This window comes from Pristis pectinata, chromosome 22 (genome assembly GCF_009764475.1).
Source record: "Pristis pectinata isolate sPriPec2 chromosome 22, sPriPec2.1.pri, whole genome shotgun sequence".
Classification (NCBI taxonomy): Eukaryota; Metazoa; Chordata; class Chondrichthyes; order Rhinopristiformes; family Pristidae; genus Pristis; species Pristis pectinata.
In genome coordinates, this window is record NC_067426.1 from 12,287,521 (window position 1) to 12,305,150 (window position 17,630).

Here is a 17,630-nt window from a genome sequence, read left to right on the forward strand (position 1 = left end):
TCTACAGTTGTGAATATAAGTCCCAAAGGTGGTCTTGCTTGCCTGGTGCCACAGCCAAAGACATTTTGGGGCTGGAGGAATGTAGAATTGGAGGAGAAAGGTCCAATAGTCACGGTCCAGGTGAGAGTTGGAAAGTTCTACTGAAAGAGTGTGAGCAGCTAGGATCCAAATCAAAAATCAATATCTCAAGGGTAGTCATTTCTGAATTACTTATGAACTATGTGCAAAATTGGCAAATTGTCCCGAAGATCAGAGATATAAATGTGTGGCTCAAAGATTGCAGTGGGAGAAATGAGTTTCAGTTCAGTTTAGTAGTGGAGAAGGAAGAAGCTGTTCCATTAGGATAGGCTTCATTTGAACCAGGCAGAAAATACAATAAAGAGGAGCTTTAATTTGCTGAAGATGTGGCAAACCAAAATGATTATAGAAATGTGGAAATGAAATTTGAGAGAGAATTTCCCAGGTCAGTACATTGAAAAGCATACAGAACAAGCAGTTATTTTGTGTCTTGTATTGTGCAGTGAGAAAGGGTTAATTAATAATCTGGTGGTTAAGGGGCCTTTAGAGAAGAGTGATTATAACGTGAATTATAAAGATTTGAAAACAAATTCAATCAGATATCAGGTTTTAAATTTGAACAACAGAAGTATGAACTGTAGGTCGGTGGTGCTAGATTGGGGATTTATATTAATGGGTTTGACAGTAAATGAGCAAAGACTAACTTTTAAAGAATTAATGCATTATTTTCAGCAAATATCTCTAAGGCACAAAAGTCCAACAAAAGTGGTCCCGCCTTGGCTAATGAGAAGTGAGCTATAGTAATTGATCAAAGAAAAGGGGTTATAATGTTGCCAAAAAGAACAGTTGGGCGTGAGGATTAGGCAAACTTGAGAATTCAGAAAGGACCAAGAAATTGATAAAGAAAGGAAAAAATTATCAAGCAAAGAACAGAAAAACAGACTGTAAAAGCTTTGATATATATGTGAAAAGGAAATTATCAGAAGTTAAAATGGGTCTCTTACAGATACGGGGAGGAGAACTTATTCTGGGAAGTAAAGAAATAGCAGAGGGTAGAAAAAGACGATAGAAAACCTGGAAATAGAGAACAACAGGTATGGAGTGAATGAGGAGCTAAAAAGAATTAACATTCACTTTAAAACAAAACAAAGGGCATTGGAGAAATTAATGGGACTGAAACTGTTAAGTGTCCAGGACCTGATGACCTGCATCCCAAGATTTTAAAAGGGATGCTTGTGGAAATGGTGGATGCAGTAGTTTTCATCGTCCAAAATTCCATAGATACTAAAACTGTTCCCCCAGGTTGGGCAGCACTGTGGTGCAGCTGGTAAAGTTGCTGCCTCATAGCTCCAGTGACCGGGATTCAAACCTGATCTCCAGTGCGATCTGTGAGGAGTTTGCACGTTCTCCCTGAGACCACATGGGTTTCCCCACAGTGTTCTGGTTTCTTCCCAGATTCCGAAGGTGTGCAGGTTGATGAGTTAATTGGCCACTACGTTGCCCCTGTTAATGGGTTTGCAGTAAATGGGTTTATGATGGTTGCCGTGGACTTGGTAGTGCAAAAGGCCTTTTTCTAGGCTGTATGACTCTGACATTCCTTCTCTAAGTTGGGAAGATAGCAAATGTAATTCTTATTGAAGAAAGGAGGGGGAGATAAAACAGCTGAACTACAAACCAGTTATCCTGACATCAGCAGCCAGAAAAATGCCATATTATTAAAGAAATGGTAGTGGGACACTTGGAAAATAATAATAGGATTGAGCAGAGTTGGTTTAGACTTATAAATTGAAAACTATGATTGACAAATTAGGGGTTGAAACAAGCAAATTAGATGAGGGGAATGAGTGAAATGGTATATTTGATCTTTCAAAAGGCCTTTGATAAAGTGCCACATTTACATTAAACAAAATTAGAGCATATGGGATTAGGGGTATTATTCCGGCATGGATTGAGGTTTATGGGCAGAAGACAATTGGTTATAGTAGCTCTAGAGACCCGAGTTTAATTCTGACCTTTGGTACTATCTGGGTGAAATCTTCACTTTCTCCCGGTGACCAAATGGGTTTCCTCTGGGTAATCCAGTTTCCCATCGCATTGCCAAAGATGTAGTGGTTAGTGGCTTCCATAAATTGCTGCGAGTATAATGGGTGGTAGGAGAATAAGGGGATGGCAGAGTTGATGGGAATATGGGAGAGTAAAAAAAAATTAGTGTAGATGGGTGCTTGATGGTTGGCCCAGATTCAGTGGACTGAGGGGGCCGTTTTTGTGCTGTATGAATCTAGGAATAAGTGAGTAATTTTTTTCACTTAGGAAGCTGTGACTCGTGCTGCAGGGATTGGTACAAGGGCACCTGCCGTCACATGATTTTATTAATGATTTGAATGAGGGGATCATGTGTAGTATATCCAGGCTTGCTGATGAAACAAAGTGGTAGCAATGTGCATTATAAGGTGGGTGCAGAGAAGCTAAATGAATGGTTATGAATGTGGAATATAATATGAAAGTTGTGGACCGTCAGTTGCTGAATATATTCAGGAGATTGATAACCAAAATATCAACTTTAGTAGAGAAAAAAGAAAAAACAGAGTTCTGCTTTTAAATGGGAGATTGAAAGATGTTGGTGTTCAAGGGGACCTGGTTGTCCTTGTACATGAAGCACTAGCGGTCAATGTGCAGATACAGCAAGATGATTTGAGTACAAAACTAAAGAAGTCACTGCCATTATTCAGGTCCCTGATGAAACTGCACCATTCAAGGCTCTCAAAAGGGAAGTGAATGTCGTCTTGAAGATTAAGATTTGCAGAGCTGCAGGAAAATGCAGATAATGTGTGACTGGAATAACTCCTGATGGAATTGTCTGGGGAACTGGATCAAATGGAAGCCTCTGATATCAAAGTCCCTGTTAATTCCTTTGGGTGGGGTCTGCATACTTGGTGGTATGCATGCTCTTCATAAACTGTTGCTGTAGAATTGTTGGCTAGAGAAGTTTGAAGCTAAGACTTGCTGAAGCTTTATGAATTCAGTGATAACATATGTTCAAAATATGGTTTCAGTGGCACCTCGTGGTGCGACAGTTGGTGGAGCTCAGGACAAAGCACCCATCCTTGGCTAGAAGCCTAAAATGAATGACTGCTTAAATAAAACTCTTAATATGATTTAACATTGGAGCAGTTTGCTTTGTTGAAATCTGCACTGAGAAGTTAGTTAGAAGAGCATTAAAGTATTAAGTGTTCTGTTTGGTTTGGATTAGGTGCAGCTCCTAAGTGCAAGTAATGTGCAGTGTGGTACTTTGGACTTGACCTATAACTTGTTTATCAAGCAAAGTACCCAGTATGATGACATTGTGTAATAGTGAACTATAACAGACCTGCTGTACAATAACTATTCTCTCTTTTACAGTGTGGTCACGGAGACGTGTAGCTAGGAATGGAAAATCGTGTTGGTAAGTGTCTGATGCCATGTGCTGCTCTGCAATTCTAGCTTGTGATTTGCTGAATAATTCTGTGCAATTTCCAGTGGACTTGAGTATGTTAGATCATGAACTAACTGACCAGTTGAGGGTTAGTGATGGCAGTGAATGATTTTTTTGCAGTCAGTAATTATGGGTAGTGATTGGGAATGAAAAGGGCAAGGCATCTGTGGTGGAATACTTGTAAGCACCCTCTGAGTTTCCTGAGTTTGCTGGGCTTAAAACAAACCTTTACCCACTGCTACAATTGCTTCAGAATCATATTCAGAATGTTTATTGTTGATTCTTGCATCACAGCTGAATTAATGGGATTATGTAACTGGAACACTTGTACTATATTTGAAGGTATTGGTACTAAATCTAGCATCTGATCTGAATCACCACTTCAAAAGTCTTGACTTCAGTTAAGTTCAACAGAGTTGTTGGTGCCTTGCGCTGTTGAAGGGTGAAGGAGTTGGGGTATGAGGGCTGAAGAAATTTTGGGCTAGAGTTTTGGCTCAAGTCTGCATGCTTTCCTTCCAGGTATCGGTGTAATTCAGGTGGCATCAAATGAAGTAACATTTAAGATAATGCAATGTTTTAAAATAATTTACCATTGGCCTTGCCCTCATTTACCCAACTCTCACCCCACCTCTTTCTCCTCCATTTCCTTTTCTCTGCCCTTTTGTTTTCTCTCTCGAACTTTGCACCTTTCTCTCCCTCATCTTCAGCCTTAGCCTCGGCCCCTCCACATCTCCCTCCCACCTGCTCTCCCTCAGGCTTGGCTGCTAGGTCCAAATCCATACTGAGAAATTGCTGTGCTGTTAATGATTGATGTTAAGTCAAGTGCTGCTGGTAATAGCATCGTGAAAGTTCCATATGCTTTGGAGCAAATGCTTCACATTTGCAGGATTTACATTCTCTACTGTCATCTGTGAATTTTACACAAGCCAAACCCAAAATAATGTGAATAAGCAACTGCTATTTAATTGTTTACTCAATGCATCTTTTTTGGGTGTATCTGCCTGCTAGTGTGGTCATGAAAAATTGAGCAGTAGTGATTCTAGTATGTAGTGAACTCCCTTTACTTCCTGTTCTTTCAGCCAATACAGTACTGGTTTCAGTCACTGATGTTCTGAATGATGAAGTGCATGTTTTGGGCTTCCTGAAATAGTGACTGTGTAGACGAGTGATAAGATTGTGTCTGGATTGTTTAGGGTGGAGAGTCTTTCCGGCAATGCAGTTTTAAAAAATTTTGAATGCATTCCAACAGAACATTTAACTTAAAAACAAATTAACCTATGAAATGAGAACCAAGTGGATCTCTTGTGTTCTAGTTCTTAGTAGTCTCTCTTTCTATTACTGAAAAAATAATTTTTCATTGACCGCGTTTAGCTTTGGTGACAGTTTTGACTCGTACCAAGACAGGCCAGCTGGAATGTTTGTGAAAAAAGGATGTCATTTAATTATTTGATTTTCCTGTTGCATCTGTCATTATATTTGGGTAAACTATGCACCACCACAAACGAGATGGAAGGGAACATTTCTCATCTTGTTCACACATTTATATTGGCAGCAGTTCCCTGTCTGATCTTGAAAGTGGTTAAAGAATAAAGCACTGATGGTTAGTCGGCCTTTCATGTGATGTCTGATAGGAAAACTGTCCTCATTTTCAAAGCCTGAATATGAGGCTGCTGTTTATTTGGGATTGCTGACCAATGGGCAATTTAAAAAAAAATCCTAGCTGAGAAGGTATTCCATTGGAACACACAGCTGGTATGGATTGACAACTACATACTCTGATGTCATCTGACCTATAGAAACTGGTTTTTTTAATCAATTTGCCACTTATTTTTGCTCCTTGGCTATTTGAGGATTCCATAAAGTTATCCTTCCCGCATACAGACACACATGGCTTCAGAGACCTGTGCTGGAACCTGACCTCTGTTGCCGACTGTGTGGAGTTTGCAAATTTTACCTGTGACTTGTGCTCCGGTTTCTTCCCACATCTCAAAACTGCTCTGATGGGTTAATTAGTGACTGTAAATTACTCCTTGGTTTAGTTTAGGTGCAGGGCTACGGGAGAATAAGATAGGGAATGGGACTGGAAACTGGCATAGAATAAATGGGTTGAATGGCATCCTCCTTTGTCATTGTTGGTATGTAATGTATATATTTGTTGTACTTCAGTAAATAGATTTTTTTTAGTGAATAACTTTTTAAAGAAAGAAAACATCATGTGGGAGTTATCCTAATCTGGGGAAACCTGCTAGATTTACTGCTGCTGGTTTATTTCTCAAACCCACATCCAACATATATATAATGGTCTATCTCTAGTAGATCCATAGAAGCAGAGCATTGTTCAGTGCATTTATTGGGGACGTAGGGCTTTTTGCCCATTCTGTTCTGCCTCTCTTGGCACAGTGCTTCAGCTCAGTCTTCAGAAATTATAATTGAGCTGCAGATGTTGGCAGATGCTCTAACTTTGAGGGTGATCATTTCTCAGCAGATGCTCATTCAGGTCCTTGTGCTAGGACACTGAAGAAATCTGAAATTCTGAAATGTCTTTTTTTTGCATTGACTTCCCCTCCCTTGTGCCAGGGTACAGAACTAAATAAACACACATAGTCAGAATTTTGACAAAGCTTCAGAATTGCTTAATTTCGGAAGAGGTGCTAAACTGAAGCTCCATATCTCATGTTGGATGCAAAAGATTTTATAGCACCATTTTGAAGAGCAGAGGATGCCTGCCAGTGTCCTTTGGAATATTCATCCCACATTCTGTATCACTAAAATATAGTGAAATTGTTTATCTTGTCATGGTTTGTGGGGCCCTGCATGTTGCAAATTGGCTGCTATTTTTCCTACATTGTAAGCATTTGGGACATCCTGAAGATATGAAAGACCCTATATAAATTATGATTTGATTGTTTCATTCTTGGGTACTGTTAGCACCAAGCAAGTTCACAATGAATTGCTAAAAGGCCAGGTTGCTAGGCACTGAAGTGCTTACTGAGAGCTGCTAAACTTGGCATCAAACTGGGCTGTAATGCTCTACATCATTGGCAAGACCAAGTGTAGACGAGGTCACTGTTTTTCAGAGCACCTGCACTCTGTCCATAATGGCCCTCTTGAGCTTTCAGTTTCACCTCATTTCAATCCCCCTTCCCATTCCCACATCAGTATGTCTGACCTCTGCCTTCTCTGCTGTAACGGTGCAGCCAAACGAAAACTAGAAGAACGGCACTTTGTTTTGCTTGGGGTAGCCTACAGGCTAATGGTATGAACAGTGAATTTTCTTATTTCAGGTAACCCACTCCTACTGGTCTGTCCCTCTGTTTTCCCCCATCCCATTACTAAGACAGGACAAGGGCAAATGGGATTAATATAGATGGACAAATAGGTCAGCATGGATGTCAAGGGCTGAAGAGCCCGTTTCTGTGCTGTACAACTCTGACTCTACGATGAAGGTTCCCCTGAGCTTTTCAGAGGCAAAACAAAAACATTGAACATTGGCAGGAGAAAAGTGTGAGGAGTTGAAGGGTCTGTCAAAGAGCAGACATGGCAAATGCCCAAGTGGCTGGGTGGAAATCGCTTGCCTCAGAATCAGAAAGTTCCAAGTTCAAGGCCCACTCCAGAAACCCAAGCAGGAAAATTTAAGCTAACATTCCCAGTGCAGTATTGAATGAGTGCTGTTGACAGTGTTATCTCCTAGATGTAGTGACCAATTTTTATCGATGCACTGTAGAAAGCAGCTTATCTGGATGCATCACGGCTTGGTATGACAACTGCTCTGCCTGTATCTGCAAGAAACTGCAGAGAGTTGTGGACACAGCTCAGCACATCACGTACGCCAGCCTCCCTTCCACGGACTCTGTCTACATTTCTCACAGCCTTGGTAAAGCAGCCAACATACTCAAAAGACCCCACTCACCCCGGACATCCTCTCTTTGCCCCCCTTCTATCGGGCAGAAGATGCAAAAGCCCAAAAGCATGTACCACCAGACTCAAGGTACACTGTCATAAGACTATTGAATGGTACCCTAATATGATAAAATGGACTCTTGACCTCACAATCTTCCTCGTTATGGCTTTGCACCTTATTGTCTGCCTGCACTGCATTTTCTCTTTAACTGTAACACTTTTTATTCTGTATTCTGTTATTTTTTACCTTGTATTACCTCAATGCACTGTTGTAATAAAATGATCTGTATGGATGGTATGCAAGACAAGTTTTTCACTGTACCTCGGTACATGTGACAATAAACCAATTTACCAATTTTAGTAAATGTTGCTCACAAAGGGACAGAAAAGTTCTCTCAATTGTCCTGGCTGATACTTATTCCTAAACCAGAATCAGTGATACAATAGATTAATTGGTCATTATCAGGTTGCTGTTTGTGGGAGTTGGCCATGCTCAAATTAGTTGCCATATTTCCATCACAATGTGATGATACATAATAGTTGCTTTGTGGGTTTAAAGCAATCCTGAGGCTGTGAAAGGCACTATATAAACGAAGGTCTTTTTGCAGCAACTCATTTGTGCATTAAAATGACGACAGCAGTCCTAGGGTATAAATTCATTGGCTATGACTTACTTTGGGATATCCTAGCAAATTTTGGTTAGTATTATAGCTCAAACAGTGGCAATCTGGCAACATAGTCAATATACAGGCAACCCCAGTGTTATCTGTGGTTGGGGATCTGTCCTACTATTGTACACTGAGGTCCCTCTGTTTCTCAATACTCCCCTACCATTCATGGTGTGTCTCCTACCCTTGTACACTGAGGTCCCTCCTTTATGTAGTCCACAGCTTGCCTTCACAATCCAGGGCATGGTGTAATTCCCCAAGGCATTTCTGACAGCAGCTAGAAGCTTTACTTTAGGTGATGAGGATGACATCTATCTACCCCTGTTGGACCTTGGTGGCAGCTGAAGCCAAGCCTGTCGTCTTTAGCCACCTCATACTATTAACCAATCAAGATGTCAGTATATCAGTCCTTGGCTGCCTCCGCTGTCAGGAGAAGTCCAAAAGCAAACTGGAGGAACAGCTCCTCATTTTCTGTCTTGGGACCTTACAGCATGAACATTGAATTCTCCCACTTTAATTAAACCAAACACCCCTCCCTCCCCCCCATCATGCCTCTTCTTTTCTTCCCTTTCCTAGCCTATCTCTTTTTTTTTCTCCTCACCTATTTTTTTTCCTACCCTTCCACCATGGGGTGCTTACCTCCATACCTTTGACCCATCCCCTGGTGGATCTGCTCTCCCCTCCTCCCCCGCACTTGCCTATCACCATCTCTTACCTGCATCTACCTATCACCACCTTGTGCCCACCCCACCTCCCACCCACAAAGCACTGCTGTTTTTCTCCCCTATATATCGGGCTTCCCCTTTTCCTATCTTGAGTCTTGAAGAAGGGTCCTGACCTGAAACATTGACTGCCTGCTTTTCTCCACGGATGCTGCCTGGCCTGCTGAGTTCCTCCAGCATCTTGATTTTTCATCCAGATTCCAGCATCTGTAGTCCTTTGTTTTTCTAACCGATCAAGACAGTAGTTTCCACAAACTGAGGAATAGTGTTCTTCGAGTTACGAGGAAAACCCTGTGTATTTAAATAAAATTGTTCTGACCAGTCGGTCTCCAGCCAGGATTTACTGTCCTGTATTTCTGATACTTTGTTCTGTTTGGGTCACGCCCATGTGCTGTTTGTACTAATCCCATTGTTTTCTAGACACCCTGTTCTCTTGAGAAAAAGGAAGACTTTAAAGGGCTATTTTGACTTGGCTGTAATATCACTTTAACTGTAAAGATTAGCTCTGCTGCTCCTACTCTAAAGCCCTGTGATAATCAGTGAGCAAGACATTTCCTCCTCCTCCTCCTCTACGTAATTCGCTGCTGAATCAAACCTACGCCCACCTCAGTTTCACACAGCTTTCAACGGCAGCAGGCTTGAAGCAGGAACCAAAGACAGCCAGCTGATTAGTGGAGCACTGTTTCAGCTGTTTACATGTTTTGTACATCTTGTGTTACAAAGCTGGTGTCTCAGAATGAAAGTAAGTTTATTTTAAGTTCCATTTTTGATGTATGGTTTCCACTCTCACACCCGTTTTCACTTTACCTTTCCTCCTCGACCCTCCGAGTCGGCACCCATAATGCATTTAAAGGTGTGTCATCATTTTTGACTCTTGGTTCTAAACTCTGCATAGTTTACAGGCAGTTAATTAGGAACCTTTTAAAGGATTTGTATAGTATTTGAGGAGGGTTTTGGCTGGGTTTGGACCACACCAATGATTATCGTTGGTTGGTCTTTAAATATGGATGCAATTGGTTTGATTATCGTGAAGGTGTTTTTCTCTAAAGTGAAAATTATGTTCAGTCTTGAAATATTTTTATGCTGTGCAAAACTCGATTTAATATTGTACACTAATTATAGTGTGAGATGGTAACAGGACTCTGGATTTGTTTTGTACCAGCCATATTCTGGGATGTACTTTGCTGATTCAATTCTGCACAGGGATAAAAGGAATACGATCATTAGACTGAATTAGGCATTAACTTTGTGCAGAAAAAACATATTGCTTTTGTGCCTAATGCTGGGTCCATGGTCTTGCCTAACCCCCTCTCTAACTCCCCTCCAGCCCTGAAATCCTTAGGTGTCTGTCCTCTAGTTTTGTTTTCTTGTATATCTTCCTTCACTCCACCATTGGTGGCTGTGCCTTCAGCTTGGGTACAAAACTCTGAAATTCTCTAACTAAACCACTTTGGCCTTCCTTGTTTTAAGATGCTCTTAAAACCTACTTTGACCAAACTTTTGATCAGTCTTCCAAAGCTTCATCTTATGTCACTTACAAAAATATTATCTGATGGCATTCCTATATTGAACTCTAGGACTCCTCTCTGGAATAGAGGTGATGTATAAATGCAGATGATTATTGTAATTAATTGCTTTACAAAATAGATTCAGATTCATAGCTATGGCAGCATTTGTGCTGCTCCCTTGCAGGTCTGTGTTTCACTACTGAGATTGGATGCCGTCTTTGTGGGATGTGTTCACACTGTGACTGCGTGAGGTTCTGCTGGATGCTCTGATTTCCTCCCACATCCTAGAGATTAGAGGTGTGCTAGTAGATTAACTGGCTATCCCTTAAGTGCAGGTAATTGGTGGTTGGGGGGGGGGGAGGGTATCTTAAAAGGAAGAAGGCCATAAAAGTTTAGGGAGAGCTGATGAGAGACACTAAGTTGCAGGACTACAGAGGAAAAAATAGAGAGGGGGATTGTGACTGATGGGGATTGTCCTGCTGGGAGCCCGCATGGACTTGATGGGTTAAATGGCCTCCTACGTCTTAACAAGCAGGCAAATGCTTTTTGATGCAGCAGCTCATCTTGAGTTCCAATGTTAAGCATTCATGATTTCCCAATGATTTCCATGCTATTTTTATAAAGGGTTCTTATTTTTAATTTTTTGTTTCCTCATTTCTCATTAATCTGTGTTGCATTTGTGGTCAGTGTGCTTTGACACCTCTGCTCATAATGTTTCTTGCTGTTCCTGGTGCCCTGTCTCTCTCTCGCGCTCTCTCTCGCGCTGGGGAGAGGTTCACCCAGTCCAATTGCACTGTGAACCAATTTCATGGGAGTTTAAAATGGGGAAATTGTTTTTCACAAGGGTAGATTTTCTTGTTGCTGTTATAAATTCTAACCTTCAGCTAAGCAAGCTGCTGGCTCCCTGTTGAGTGTCATTCCTTCGGCAGCACCTGCCATACAAAACCTAGCCTTACTCATCTGGTATAACCTGTAAGAGCTGTGAGTGTCTAAAGGCTGTTTCATCAAGGGTGGCCAAACCTCAGCTTGCCCTTGCCAGCAGGAGTTTCTTGTTAGCTGAACTCCAAGCAACCCCAACTGTCAGATCACTGTGTCATGGGAAATCAGCTAGCTCATATCTACTGGACAAATGTGGTTATGTCATGTGTTAATTGGTGTGCGGATCGATGGAGCCAAACTGTCTTAAATTGCTTTGGAGTCAGTATGCTTAAACACCTAGCCTTAACACGAGTACAGGGTGTTGAGAGGATCCCATGGAAGTTATGGAAAAAAATCAGTGATATTCTCCTGTTGTACTACCAGAGTAGTCGATTGTCCTGCTGCTGGAATATTATTCTGTGTTCTTGCTGCCCCCCTGTTCACTTCTGCAGGTGCAGCTCCAGCAGACAATACTTCTCAAAACGAGGCCATTGGTTGAAAACGGTCCTTGGCATTCCCGAGAATGTGATAAGTAAGGCACCAAATTCTAATATTCTGTATCTGTAGAAAATAAGTACACAAAGCATGCTTACTCTGTCTGTTAGAATAGTCCTTCTTTCCCCTTGCTCCTGGACAGTGTTAGCGACCACTTGCGCTGATCTGGCAGATTTTTTTTCATCGCAGTCCACAAGGAGGAGGGGAGAGGGGTTGGGGTGGGGGAATGATGCTGAACAGAGGGTGGAATATATTTGAAGACACGTTCTTAAGGGACTTTTGCTGTAAGTCAGTTCAGTAGTGGATAGATCTTTTCTTTCCAAGAACAGTGCAATTGCCAGCGCATTGGGTTCCATCTGTGCAGTGGACAGAGCTCAGTGTCAGCAATAGCTAAAATTTATAGTTGAGCAATATTTTAGACCTGGATGTTTGAGTTTACTGACTGGAGTAAATCACTCACGAGAAAGTAAGGAAGAATAATAGAGGAATTTGGATCCAATAACTAGTGAAATCAATAAGTAAAAATAGTCCTGATGTAGGGTCTCAACTTGACATGTTGATTTACACCTTTTGCCTCCACAGATGCTGCTCGGCTCACTGAGCTCTTTCAGCGTTATGGTTTCTGTTTTTTTGAAGTAAAAATAGTGGTAGATTTGATGCCTGCTGTGAAGGGAAGCCTATGGAATTTCTCCGGGACAGTGAGTGATGGACAGGCAGGGACTTCGAGGGAGGGCCCAGCTGGAAAATTCAGTTTGGAACAATGCGTCGTGTTAAAGTTTAAAGGACAGAAGTTAGTTCATCATTTGATGAGATCAACGTTTCCCGTTCATTTGTTGGGGGACAGGAGGGAGGGGGATTACTTATTGATGTCAGTATTAGCTCAGTAGTCACTTCTGGAACATGGACAGGAAGGTTTTACACAATTTAATCGTTCTACAACTGATCTGTGCCTGAATTCCATATATACAGTCTTGCCATAGCCTTTACTAAAGAAAAATATGTCAATCCAAGACTTAAAATTAACAATTGATACAGCATCAGATGTAATTTGCAGTGGGGAATTCCAAAATTCTGTCAGGCTTTGAATGTTGAGTTATTTCCTTTTCCCATTCCTGCAAGGCCTGCCATTAATTGTTCGGGTTGGTCTTCTATGCTAGCAGAAATAATTTGTTTAACTATGAATATTTTGAAAACTTAATCAAATCAGCCCATGATCTTATAGTTTCTGGTGAATAGCGCTCTGATTTTTTAAAAATTCTGTTTGTAATTTAAACTTTGGAGTCGAGAATTCATTCTAGTAAATCTATTCTGTTTTTACTAAGGGCAGTATATTCTTCCTAAAGTATATTAAGAGTCATACAGCACAGAAATAAGCTTTTCAGCTCACCGAGTCAACACTGATCATCAAGCACCCATATACACCAACTCTACTGAAAATACGTTTTATTTTTCCCACATTTTCATCAATTCTCCCCAGATTCTGCCACTACCGTTACATTTATCTACCCTTGGGGGCAACTTACAGTGGCCATTTTGCCTACCAATCCATGTGGGAGGAAACCAGAGCACCCAGGCAAAACCCATGGGGTCACAAGGAGAACATGCAAACTCCACACAGCACCAGAGATTGGTACTGAGCCCAGGTCGCTGGAGCTGTGAGGCAGCAGCTCGATGAGCTGCACCACTGCACTGCCCTAAAATGTGACAATACTGCAGATGTGGTCTAACCAGGGCTTTGCTCTTTGCAGAGTAGCTTCTACACATTGTATACCCTTTTATTTTAGTCCTTTACATCTAAAGGTCAGTGTTTCATAACACTTTATTTCCTGTACATATCAATATGACATGTAATGCCAAAGTGTAATTATACAGATGTTGAAAATCTGAAATAAAATAGGAGATGCTGGAAATACTCAGGCTGCATTTGTGGCAGCACCTGAAATTTGAACTTTTGTTTTTCTATTTCTACAGATGTAATTGGTTTATTATTGTCACATGTACTGAGACACAGTGAAAAACTTTGTTTTGCATGCCATCCAGACAGATCACTCCAAACATAAGTACATGGAGGTAGTATAAAGGGAAAAGCATTAACAGAATGCAGAATATAGTGTTACAGTTACAGAGAAAGTACAGTGCAGGTAGACAATAAGGTGCAAGGGCCATGACGAGGTAGATTGAGAGATCAAGAGTTTACCTTTTATTGTACAGGAAGTCAGTTCAAGAGTCTTGTAACAATGCAATAGCAGAGATGTTTTATAATCTGCTGAGTATTTCTAGCATTTCCTGTTTTATTTTCTGACATCTTAATGATATTTGTCCATGAATCCCTAAGTCTTCCATGGTTTCTAGCTTTTCATTTAGAAAGAAGCTTTTGTTCTGTCCTTTCTGGGTCCATTGCCTGCCTTGAAATCTATCTGTCAAAGTTTAGGCTTTATCAATTAATCATTGTCCAAGTTCATCCTCTCATCTTTACCACTGCCTGAATTTGTAATATTGGCAAACTAGTGTGGGTAGTTTAAAACCATGAATTAAGTTGTTAATAAATATGATGAATGTATTGGAAAAACAGTGGGATGGAAGCTCTGACACTTTCTGCAAATTGACAAACCTGTCCAGTATTCCTACACTATCTCCTGCCTCTCAGCCTGTTTCTTAAACAAGAGCTATAAGTTGCTTTTGGTTTCATGAGGTTCAACTTTAGCTAACGGTCTTCTATGAGGGATTTTTATCAAATGCCTTCTGAAAGTTCAGATAATAACTGTCATTAATTATAGACCGGTGTTTCCTGAGGACGGTCATTATAGTAACTAATCCATAATTCTCTGACGTCCCCTCTCATTCGGAAGCTTGTGGTTTCAACACCAGTGACTTGAGCTTTTGTGACCTCAGGACATCACAAAGTACTCTGCAATCAATGAAGTAATTTAGTATATTTTCTGTTGTAGTGTAGATAAAGCAGTTGCCAACTTCCATGCAGCAAACCTCCACAAGTAGCAATGATATAATGCTCAAATATGTTTGTGATACTGGTTGAGGTTTATGTATTGGTCAGGGAACTAAGCAGATTTTGTTTTCTTCATATAGTACCATGAGATCCTTTGCATCCACTCATAATTGTACATGGATGTCTAATTTAACTTCTCAGTACAGCAGATCAACTATATTGCACTGTATTTTCTCTTTAGAAATTGCACTACTCTCTTAACTATGGTGTGAACAACATCTTTCAGTTATACAATGTTTTCCTGCAGTAAATCATCCTAAGACACTTCCTAAGAGTAATACCAAACAAAATTTGGTACCCAGCCACATAAGGAGATATTAGAATAGGTTTTAAGGAATGTTTTAGAGGAGAGGAGAGAGACGAGTTAAGAAGCAGGGAGATTTAGGGAGGAAATTCCAAAGATTAGGGACCAGTAAATTTTTACCCACTGTGATCTTATGACCAACAGTTGAGGGAGTGACCAACTGAACAATGAGTTCTTCAAAGAAATGATCTCACCACAACTATATAAAAAATGGCATTGAAGGATGAAATTTGTCATATTGTGTCCTTATCAAGTAAAAGATAGCTAATGTGACTAATCCCACTTCCCAGCTCTTGTTCTATCCCTTTGTAGGGTGCCCAACCAGGTACTTTTCAAATGAGTTGAGTCTTCTACTTCTGACACCCTTCAGGCAATGGGTTCTGGATCCTTGCTATTCTTTGGATGAAAATATTTTCGTTCCACTCCACTCTACTTGTTCTACCTGTATTTCATGAATTTTAGAAGAAATAGGTTCTTCCTGCTCACCTTGTCTGGGTTTCCCATTTTTATATGCTTCAAATCTTTTGTCTGCCTCTGCTGTCCCAAAAAGAATGACTGCAGTCTAGCCAATCCAGCCCTAGCAATGTCCTCACAAATTTCTATGCACTCTACAGCTATCAGAGCTCTCTCATGTGATTGTGGGGGGGGGGGGGAATGAATGGCTGAGTTGAAGTAGATAATATTCCGGTCTGTATACTGAATTGTTGTTCAGGCCAGACTCCAATTCCCTGTCGCTGTGACTCACAGAATTCAAAGATGTTTTGAAAAATACATTGCATGTTTCTCTAACAATACTTGCAGCCTAGTGACAGATTACAAGGGTGTAATTAGACAACAGCCCTTAGCTGTAGTCACACTGTTATGGTTTGCAGATGGCACACTCGTTCTCACACCCGGGAAGTACTGAAGCTGCTGTTTTAATTTTGTTTTAATGTTGAACCCATAGTCTAAGATTTTACAAAGCCAGTGGTGATCCCAAAGATGAGTATGCTATATTTTCTGGTTGGCAGCTCCTTTTGAGTGTGAGATGCAATACATGACCAAAAAAAATCGAATTTTAAATGTTAAGATTTATTGTTCAGACAGTTGCAGGAAGACTTGTGTCTTTTCTTTCCTTTTTTTATCTCCTCCTGCCTCACCCAACCCATAAACCTACCAAGAATGGCATGAGCTGCATGCTGGCGATTTCTAAGGACAGTTGGCTATTGCAAGTCCCCTGTGACCACTTGTAGTACAGGATGATCCTCTGTGAGACCTCATCAAATCTAATTATTGTAGAGCAACTTGGAGCTTGACACAGTGATCTCCATTTTTCCCCAGTGCAGCTTCAGTCTTCTCTCTGTTCAGCTTGTGTTTCCTGTCAACTTACTTTGATGCTTTTTTGTGTACTTTACCTGGTGTGAGGAATGTTGCTCTGGGAATGAATTGTTTGCAATTTGGACATCAAATTGAGCATTCTCCTAGTTATGTCTGAGTTTCACAGCAGAGTAAAGCACCCATGTTGTCTGCTGACATGGCTTGGACAAAACACAGAGCATCACCATTCTTGCACATAAAATGCTGGAGGAACTCAGCAGGTCAGGCAGTAGCATGATGCTGCCTGACCTCCTGAGTTCCTCCAGCATTTTGTGTATTTTGCTCCAGATTCCAGCATCTGCAGAATCTCTTGTGCATCACCCATCTTGTCCTAGTTTCAATTCAAAACCAGAGAGTGAATGGGTAAGATGGATTGAAATTCTGGTGAGAGCAATGTGAGGGTGTTGGTGACTTGGAACTTCCCACATTTTTACTGGGACTACGTGTGCTCTCCTCCTCTTCCACTCCAGCTCTCTTCCCTATCCTCTTTTATATTGCCTTTTTCATTATTGCCTTTTTTCCATCCCATACCCTCTCCTTCCCATCCTGCTCAGTATCTTTTCACCTGTGCCCCCTCTTTTTTTATTCCCCCTCCATCCCTTGGCCCCCTCTTCTCCATCTACCCTAGAATGCTGGGTTTGTTGTATACTCACAAGTTTGGAAGACCTGAGTGGTAATCTCAATGCAGTTTAATTTTATTTTACAGGGCTTAACGTTATATAATTGATGATTCCCCTGGCTGGTGGTTTCTAGAACTACAACTCATGGTGTCAAAATAAGGTCCCAGCCATTCAGCATTGAGCTGATAAGAAATTTCTTTACCCAGAGGTCTGTGGAAAATCGTATACGTATATTCAAGGTAGAAATTAGATTTTTAGCTATTAAGGAAATTGAGGGATAAGGGGTGAGTATGGGAAAGTGGTGGTGAATTACAAGATCAATCTTGATTTTACTGAATGAAGGAGCAGGCATGAGGCCTTCTCTTTAAAGTCATGGAATTATATAGCACAGAAACAGGTCCTTCAGCCCAATGTCCACGCCAACCAATCTTTCTTCCTGATCTAGTCCCGTTTGCCTGTGTTAGGCCCATATTCCTCTAACCCTTTCCTATCCATGTACCTGTCCAAATGCCTTTAAAGTGCCTTAATTGTACCTTCCTCTACCACTTCCTCTGGCAGCATGTTCCATTTACCCACTGCCCTCTGTGTACATGAAACGAGCTTTCTTATGTTCTCCTCCTCCTGTACACTCAAGATGGAACA

General features: G+C 41.0%; 1 protein-coding gene across 11 annotated transcripts in view; it reads left to right on the forward strand.

Annotated features, from left to right (window-relative positions):
* Window positions 1-17,630, forward strand: part of LOC127581662 (phosphatase and actin regulator 4-like) — a 129,346-nt gene that overhangs the window by 62,456 nt on the left and 49,260 nt on the right. For 10 of the 11 annotated variants that reach the window (XM_052036246.1, XM_052036244.1, XM_052036243.1 and 7 more), the window contains one exon: window positions 3,418-3,460. The gene's annotated coding sequence lies outside the window, so the exon portion shown is untranslated. Of the gene's footprint in view, window positions 1-3,417; window positions 3,461-9,405; window positions 9,523-17,630 lie in introns of those variants that run through there. The other variant, XM_052036254.1, reaches the window with a different exon arrangement.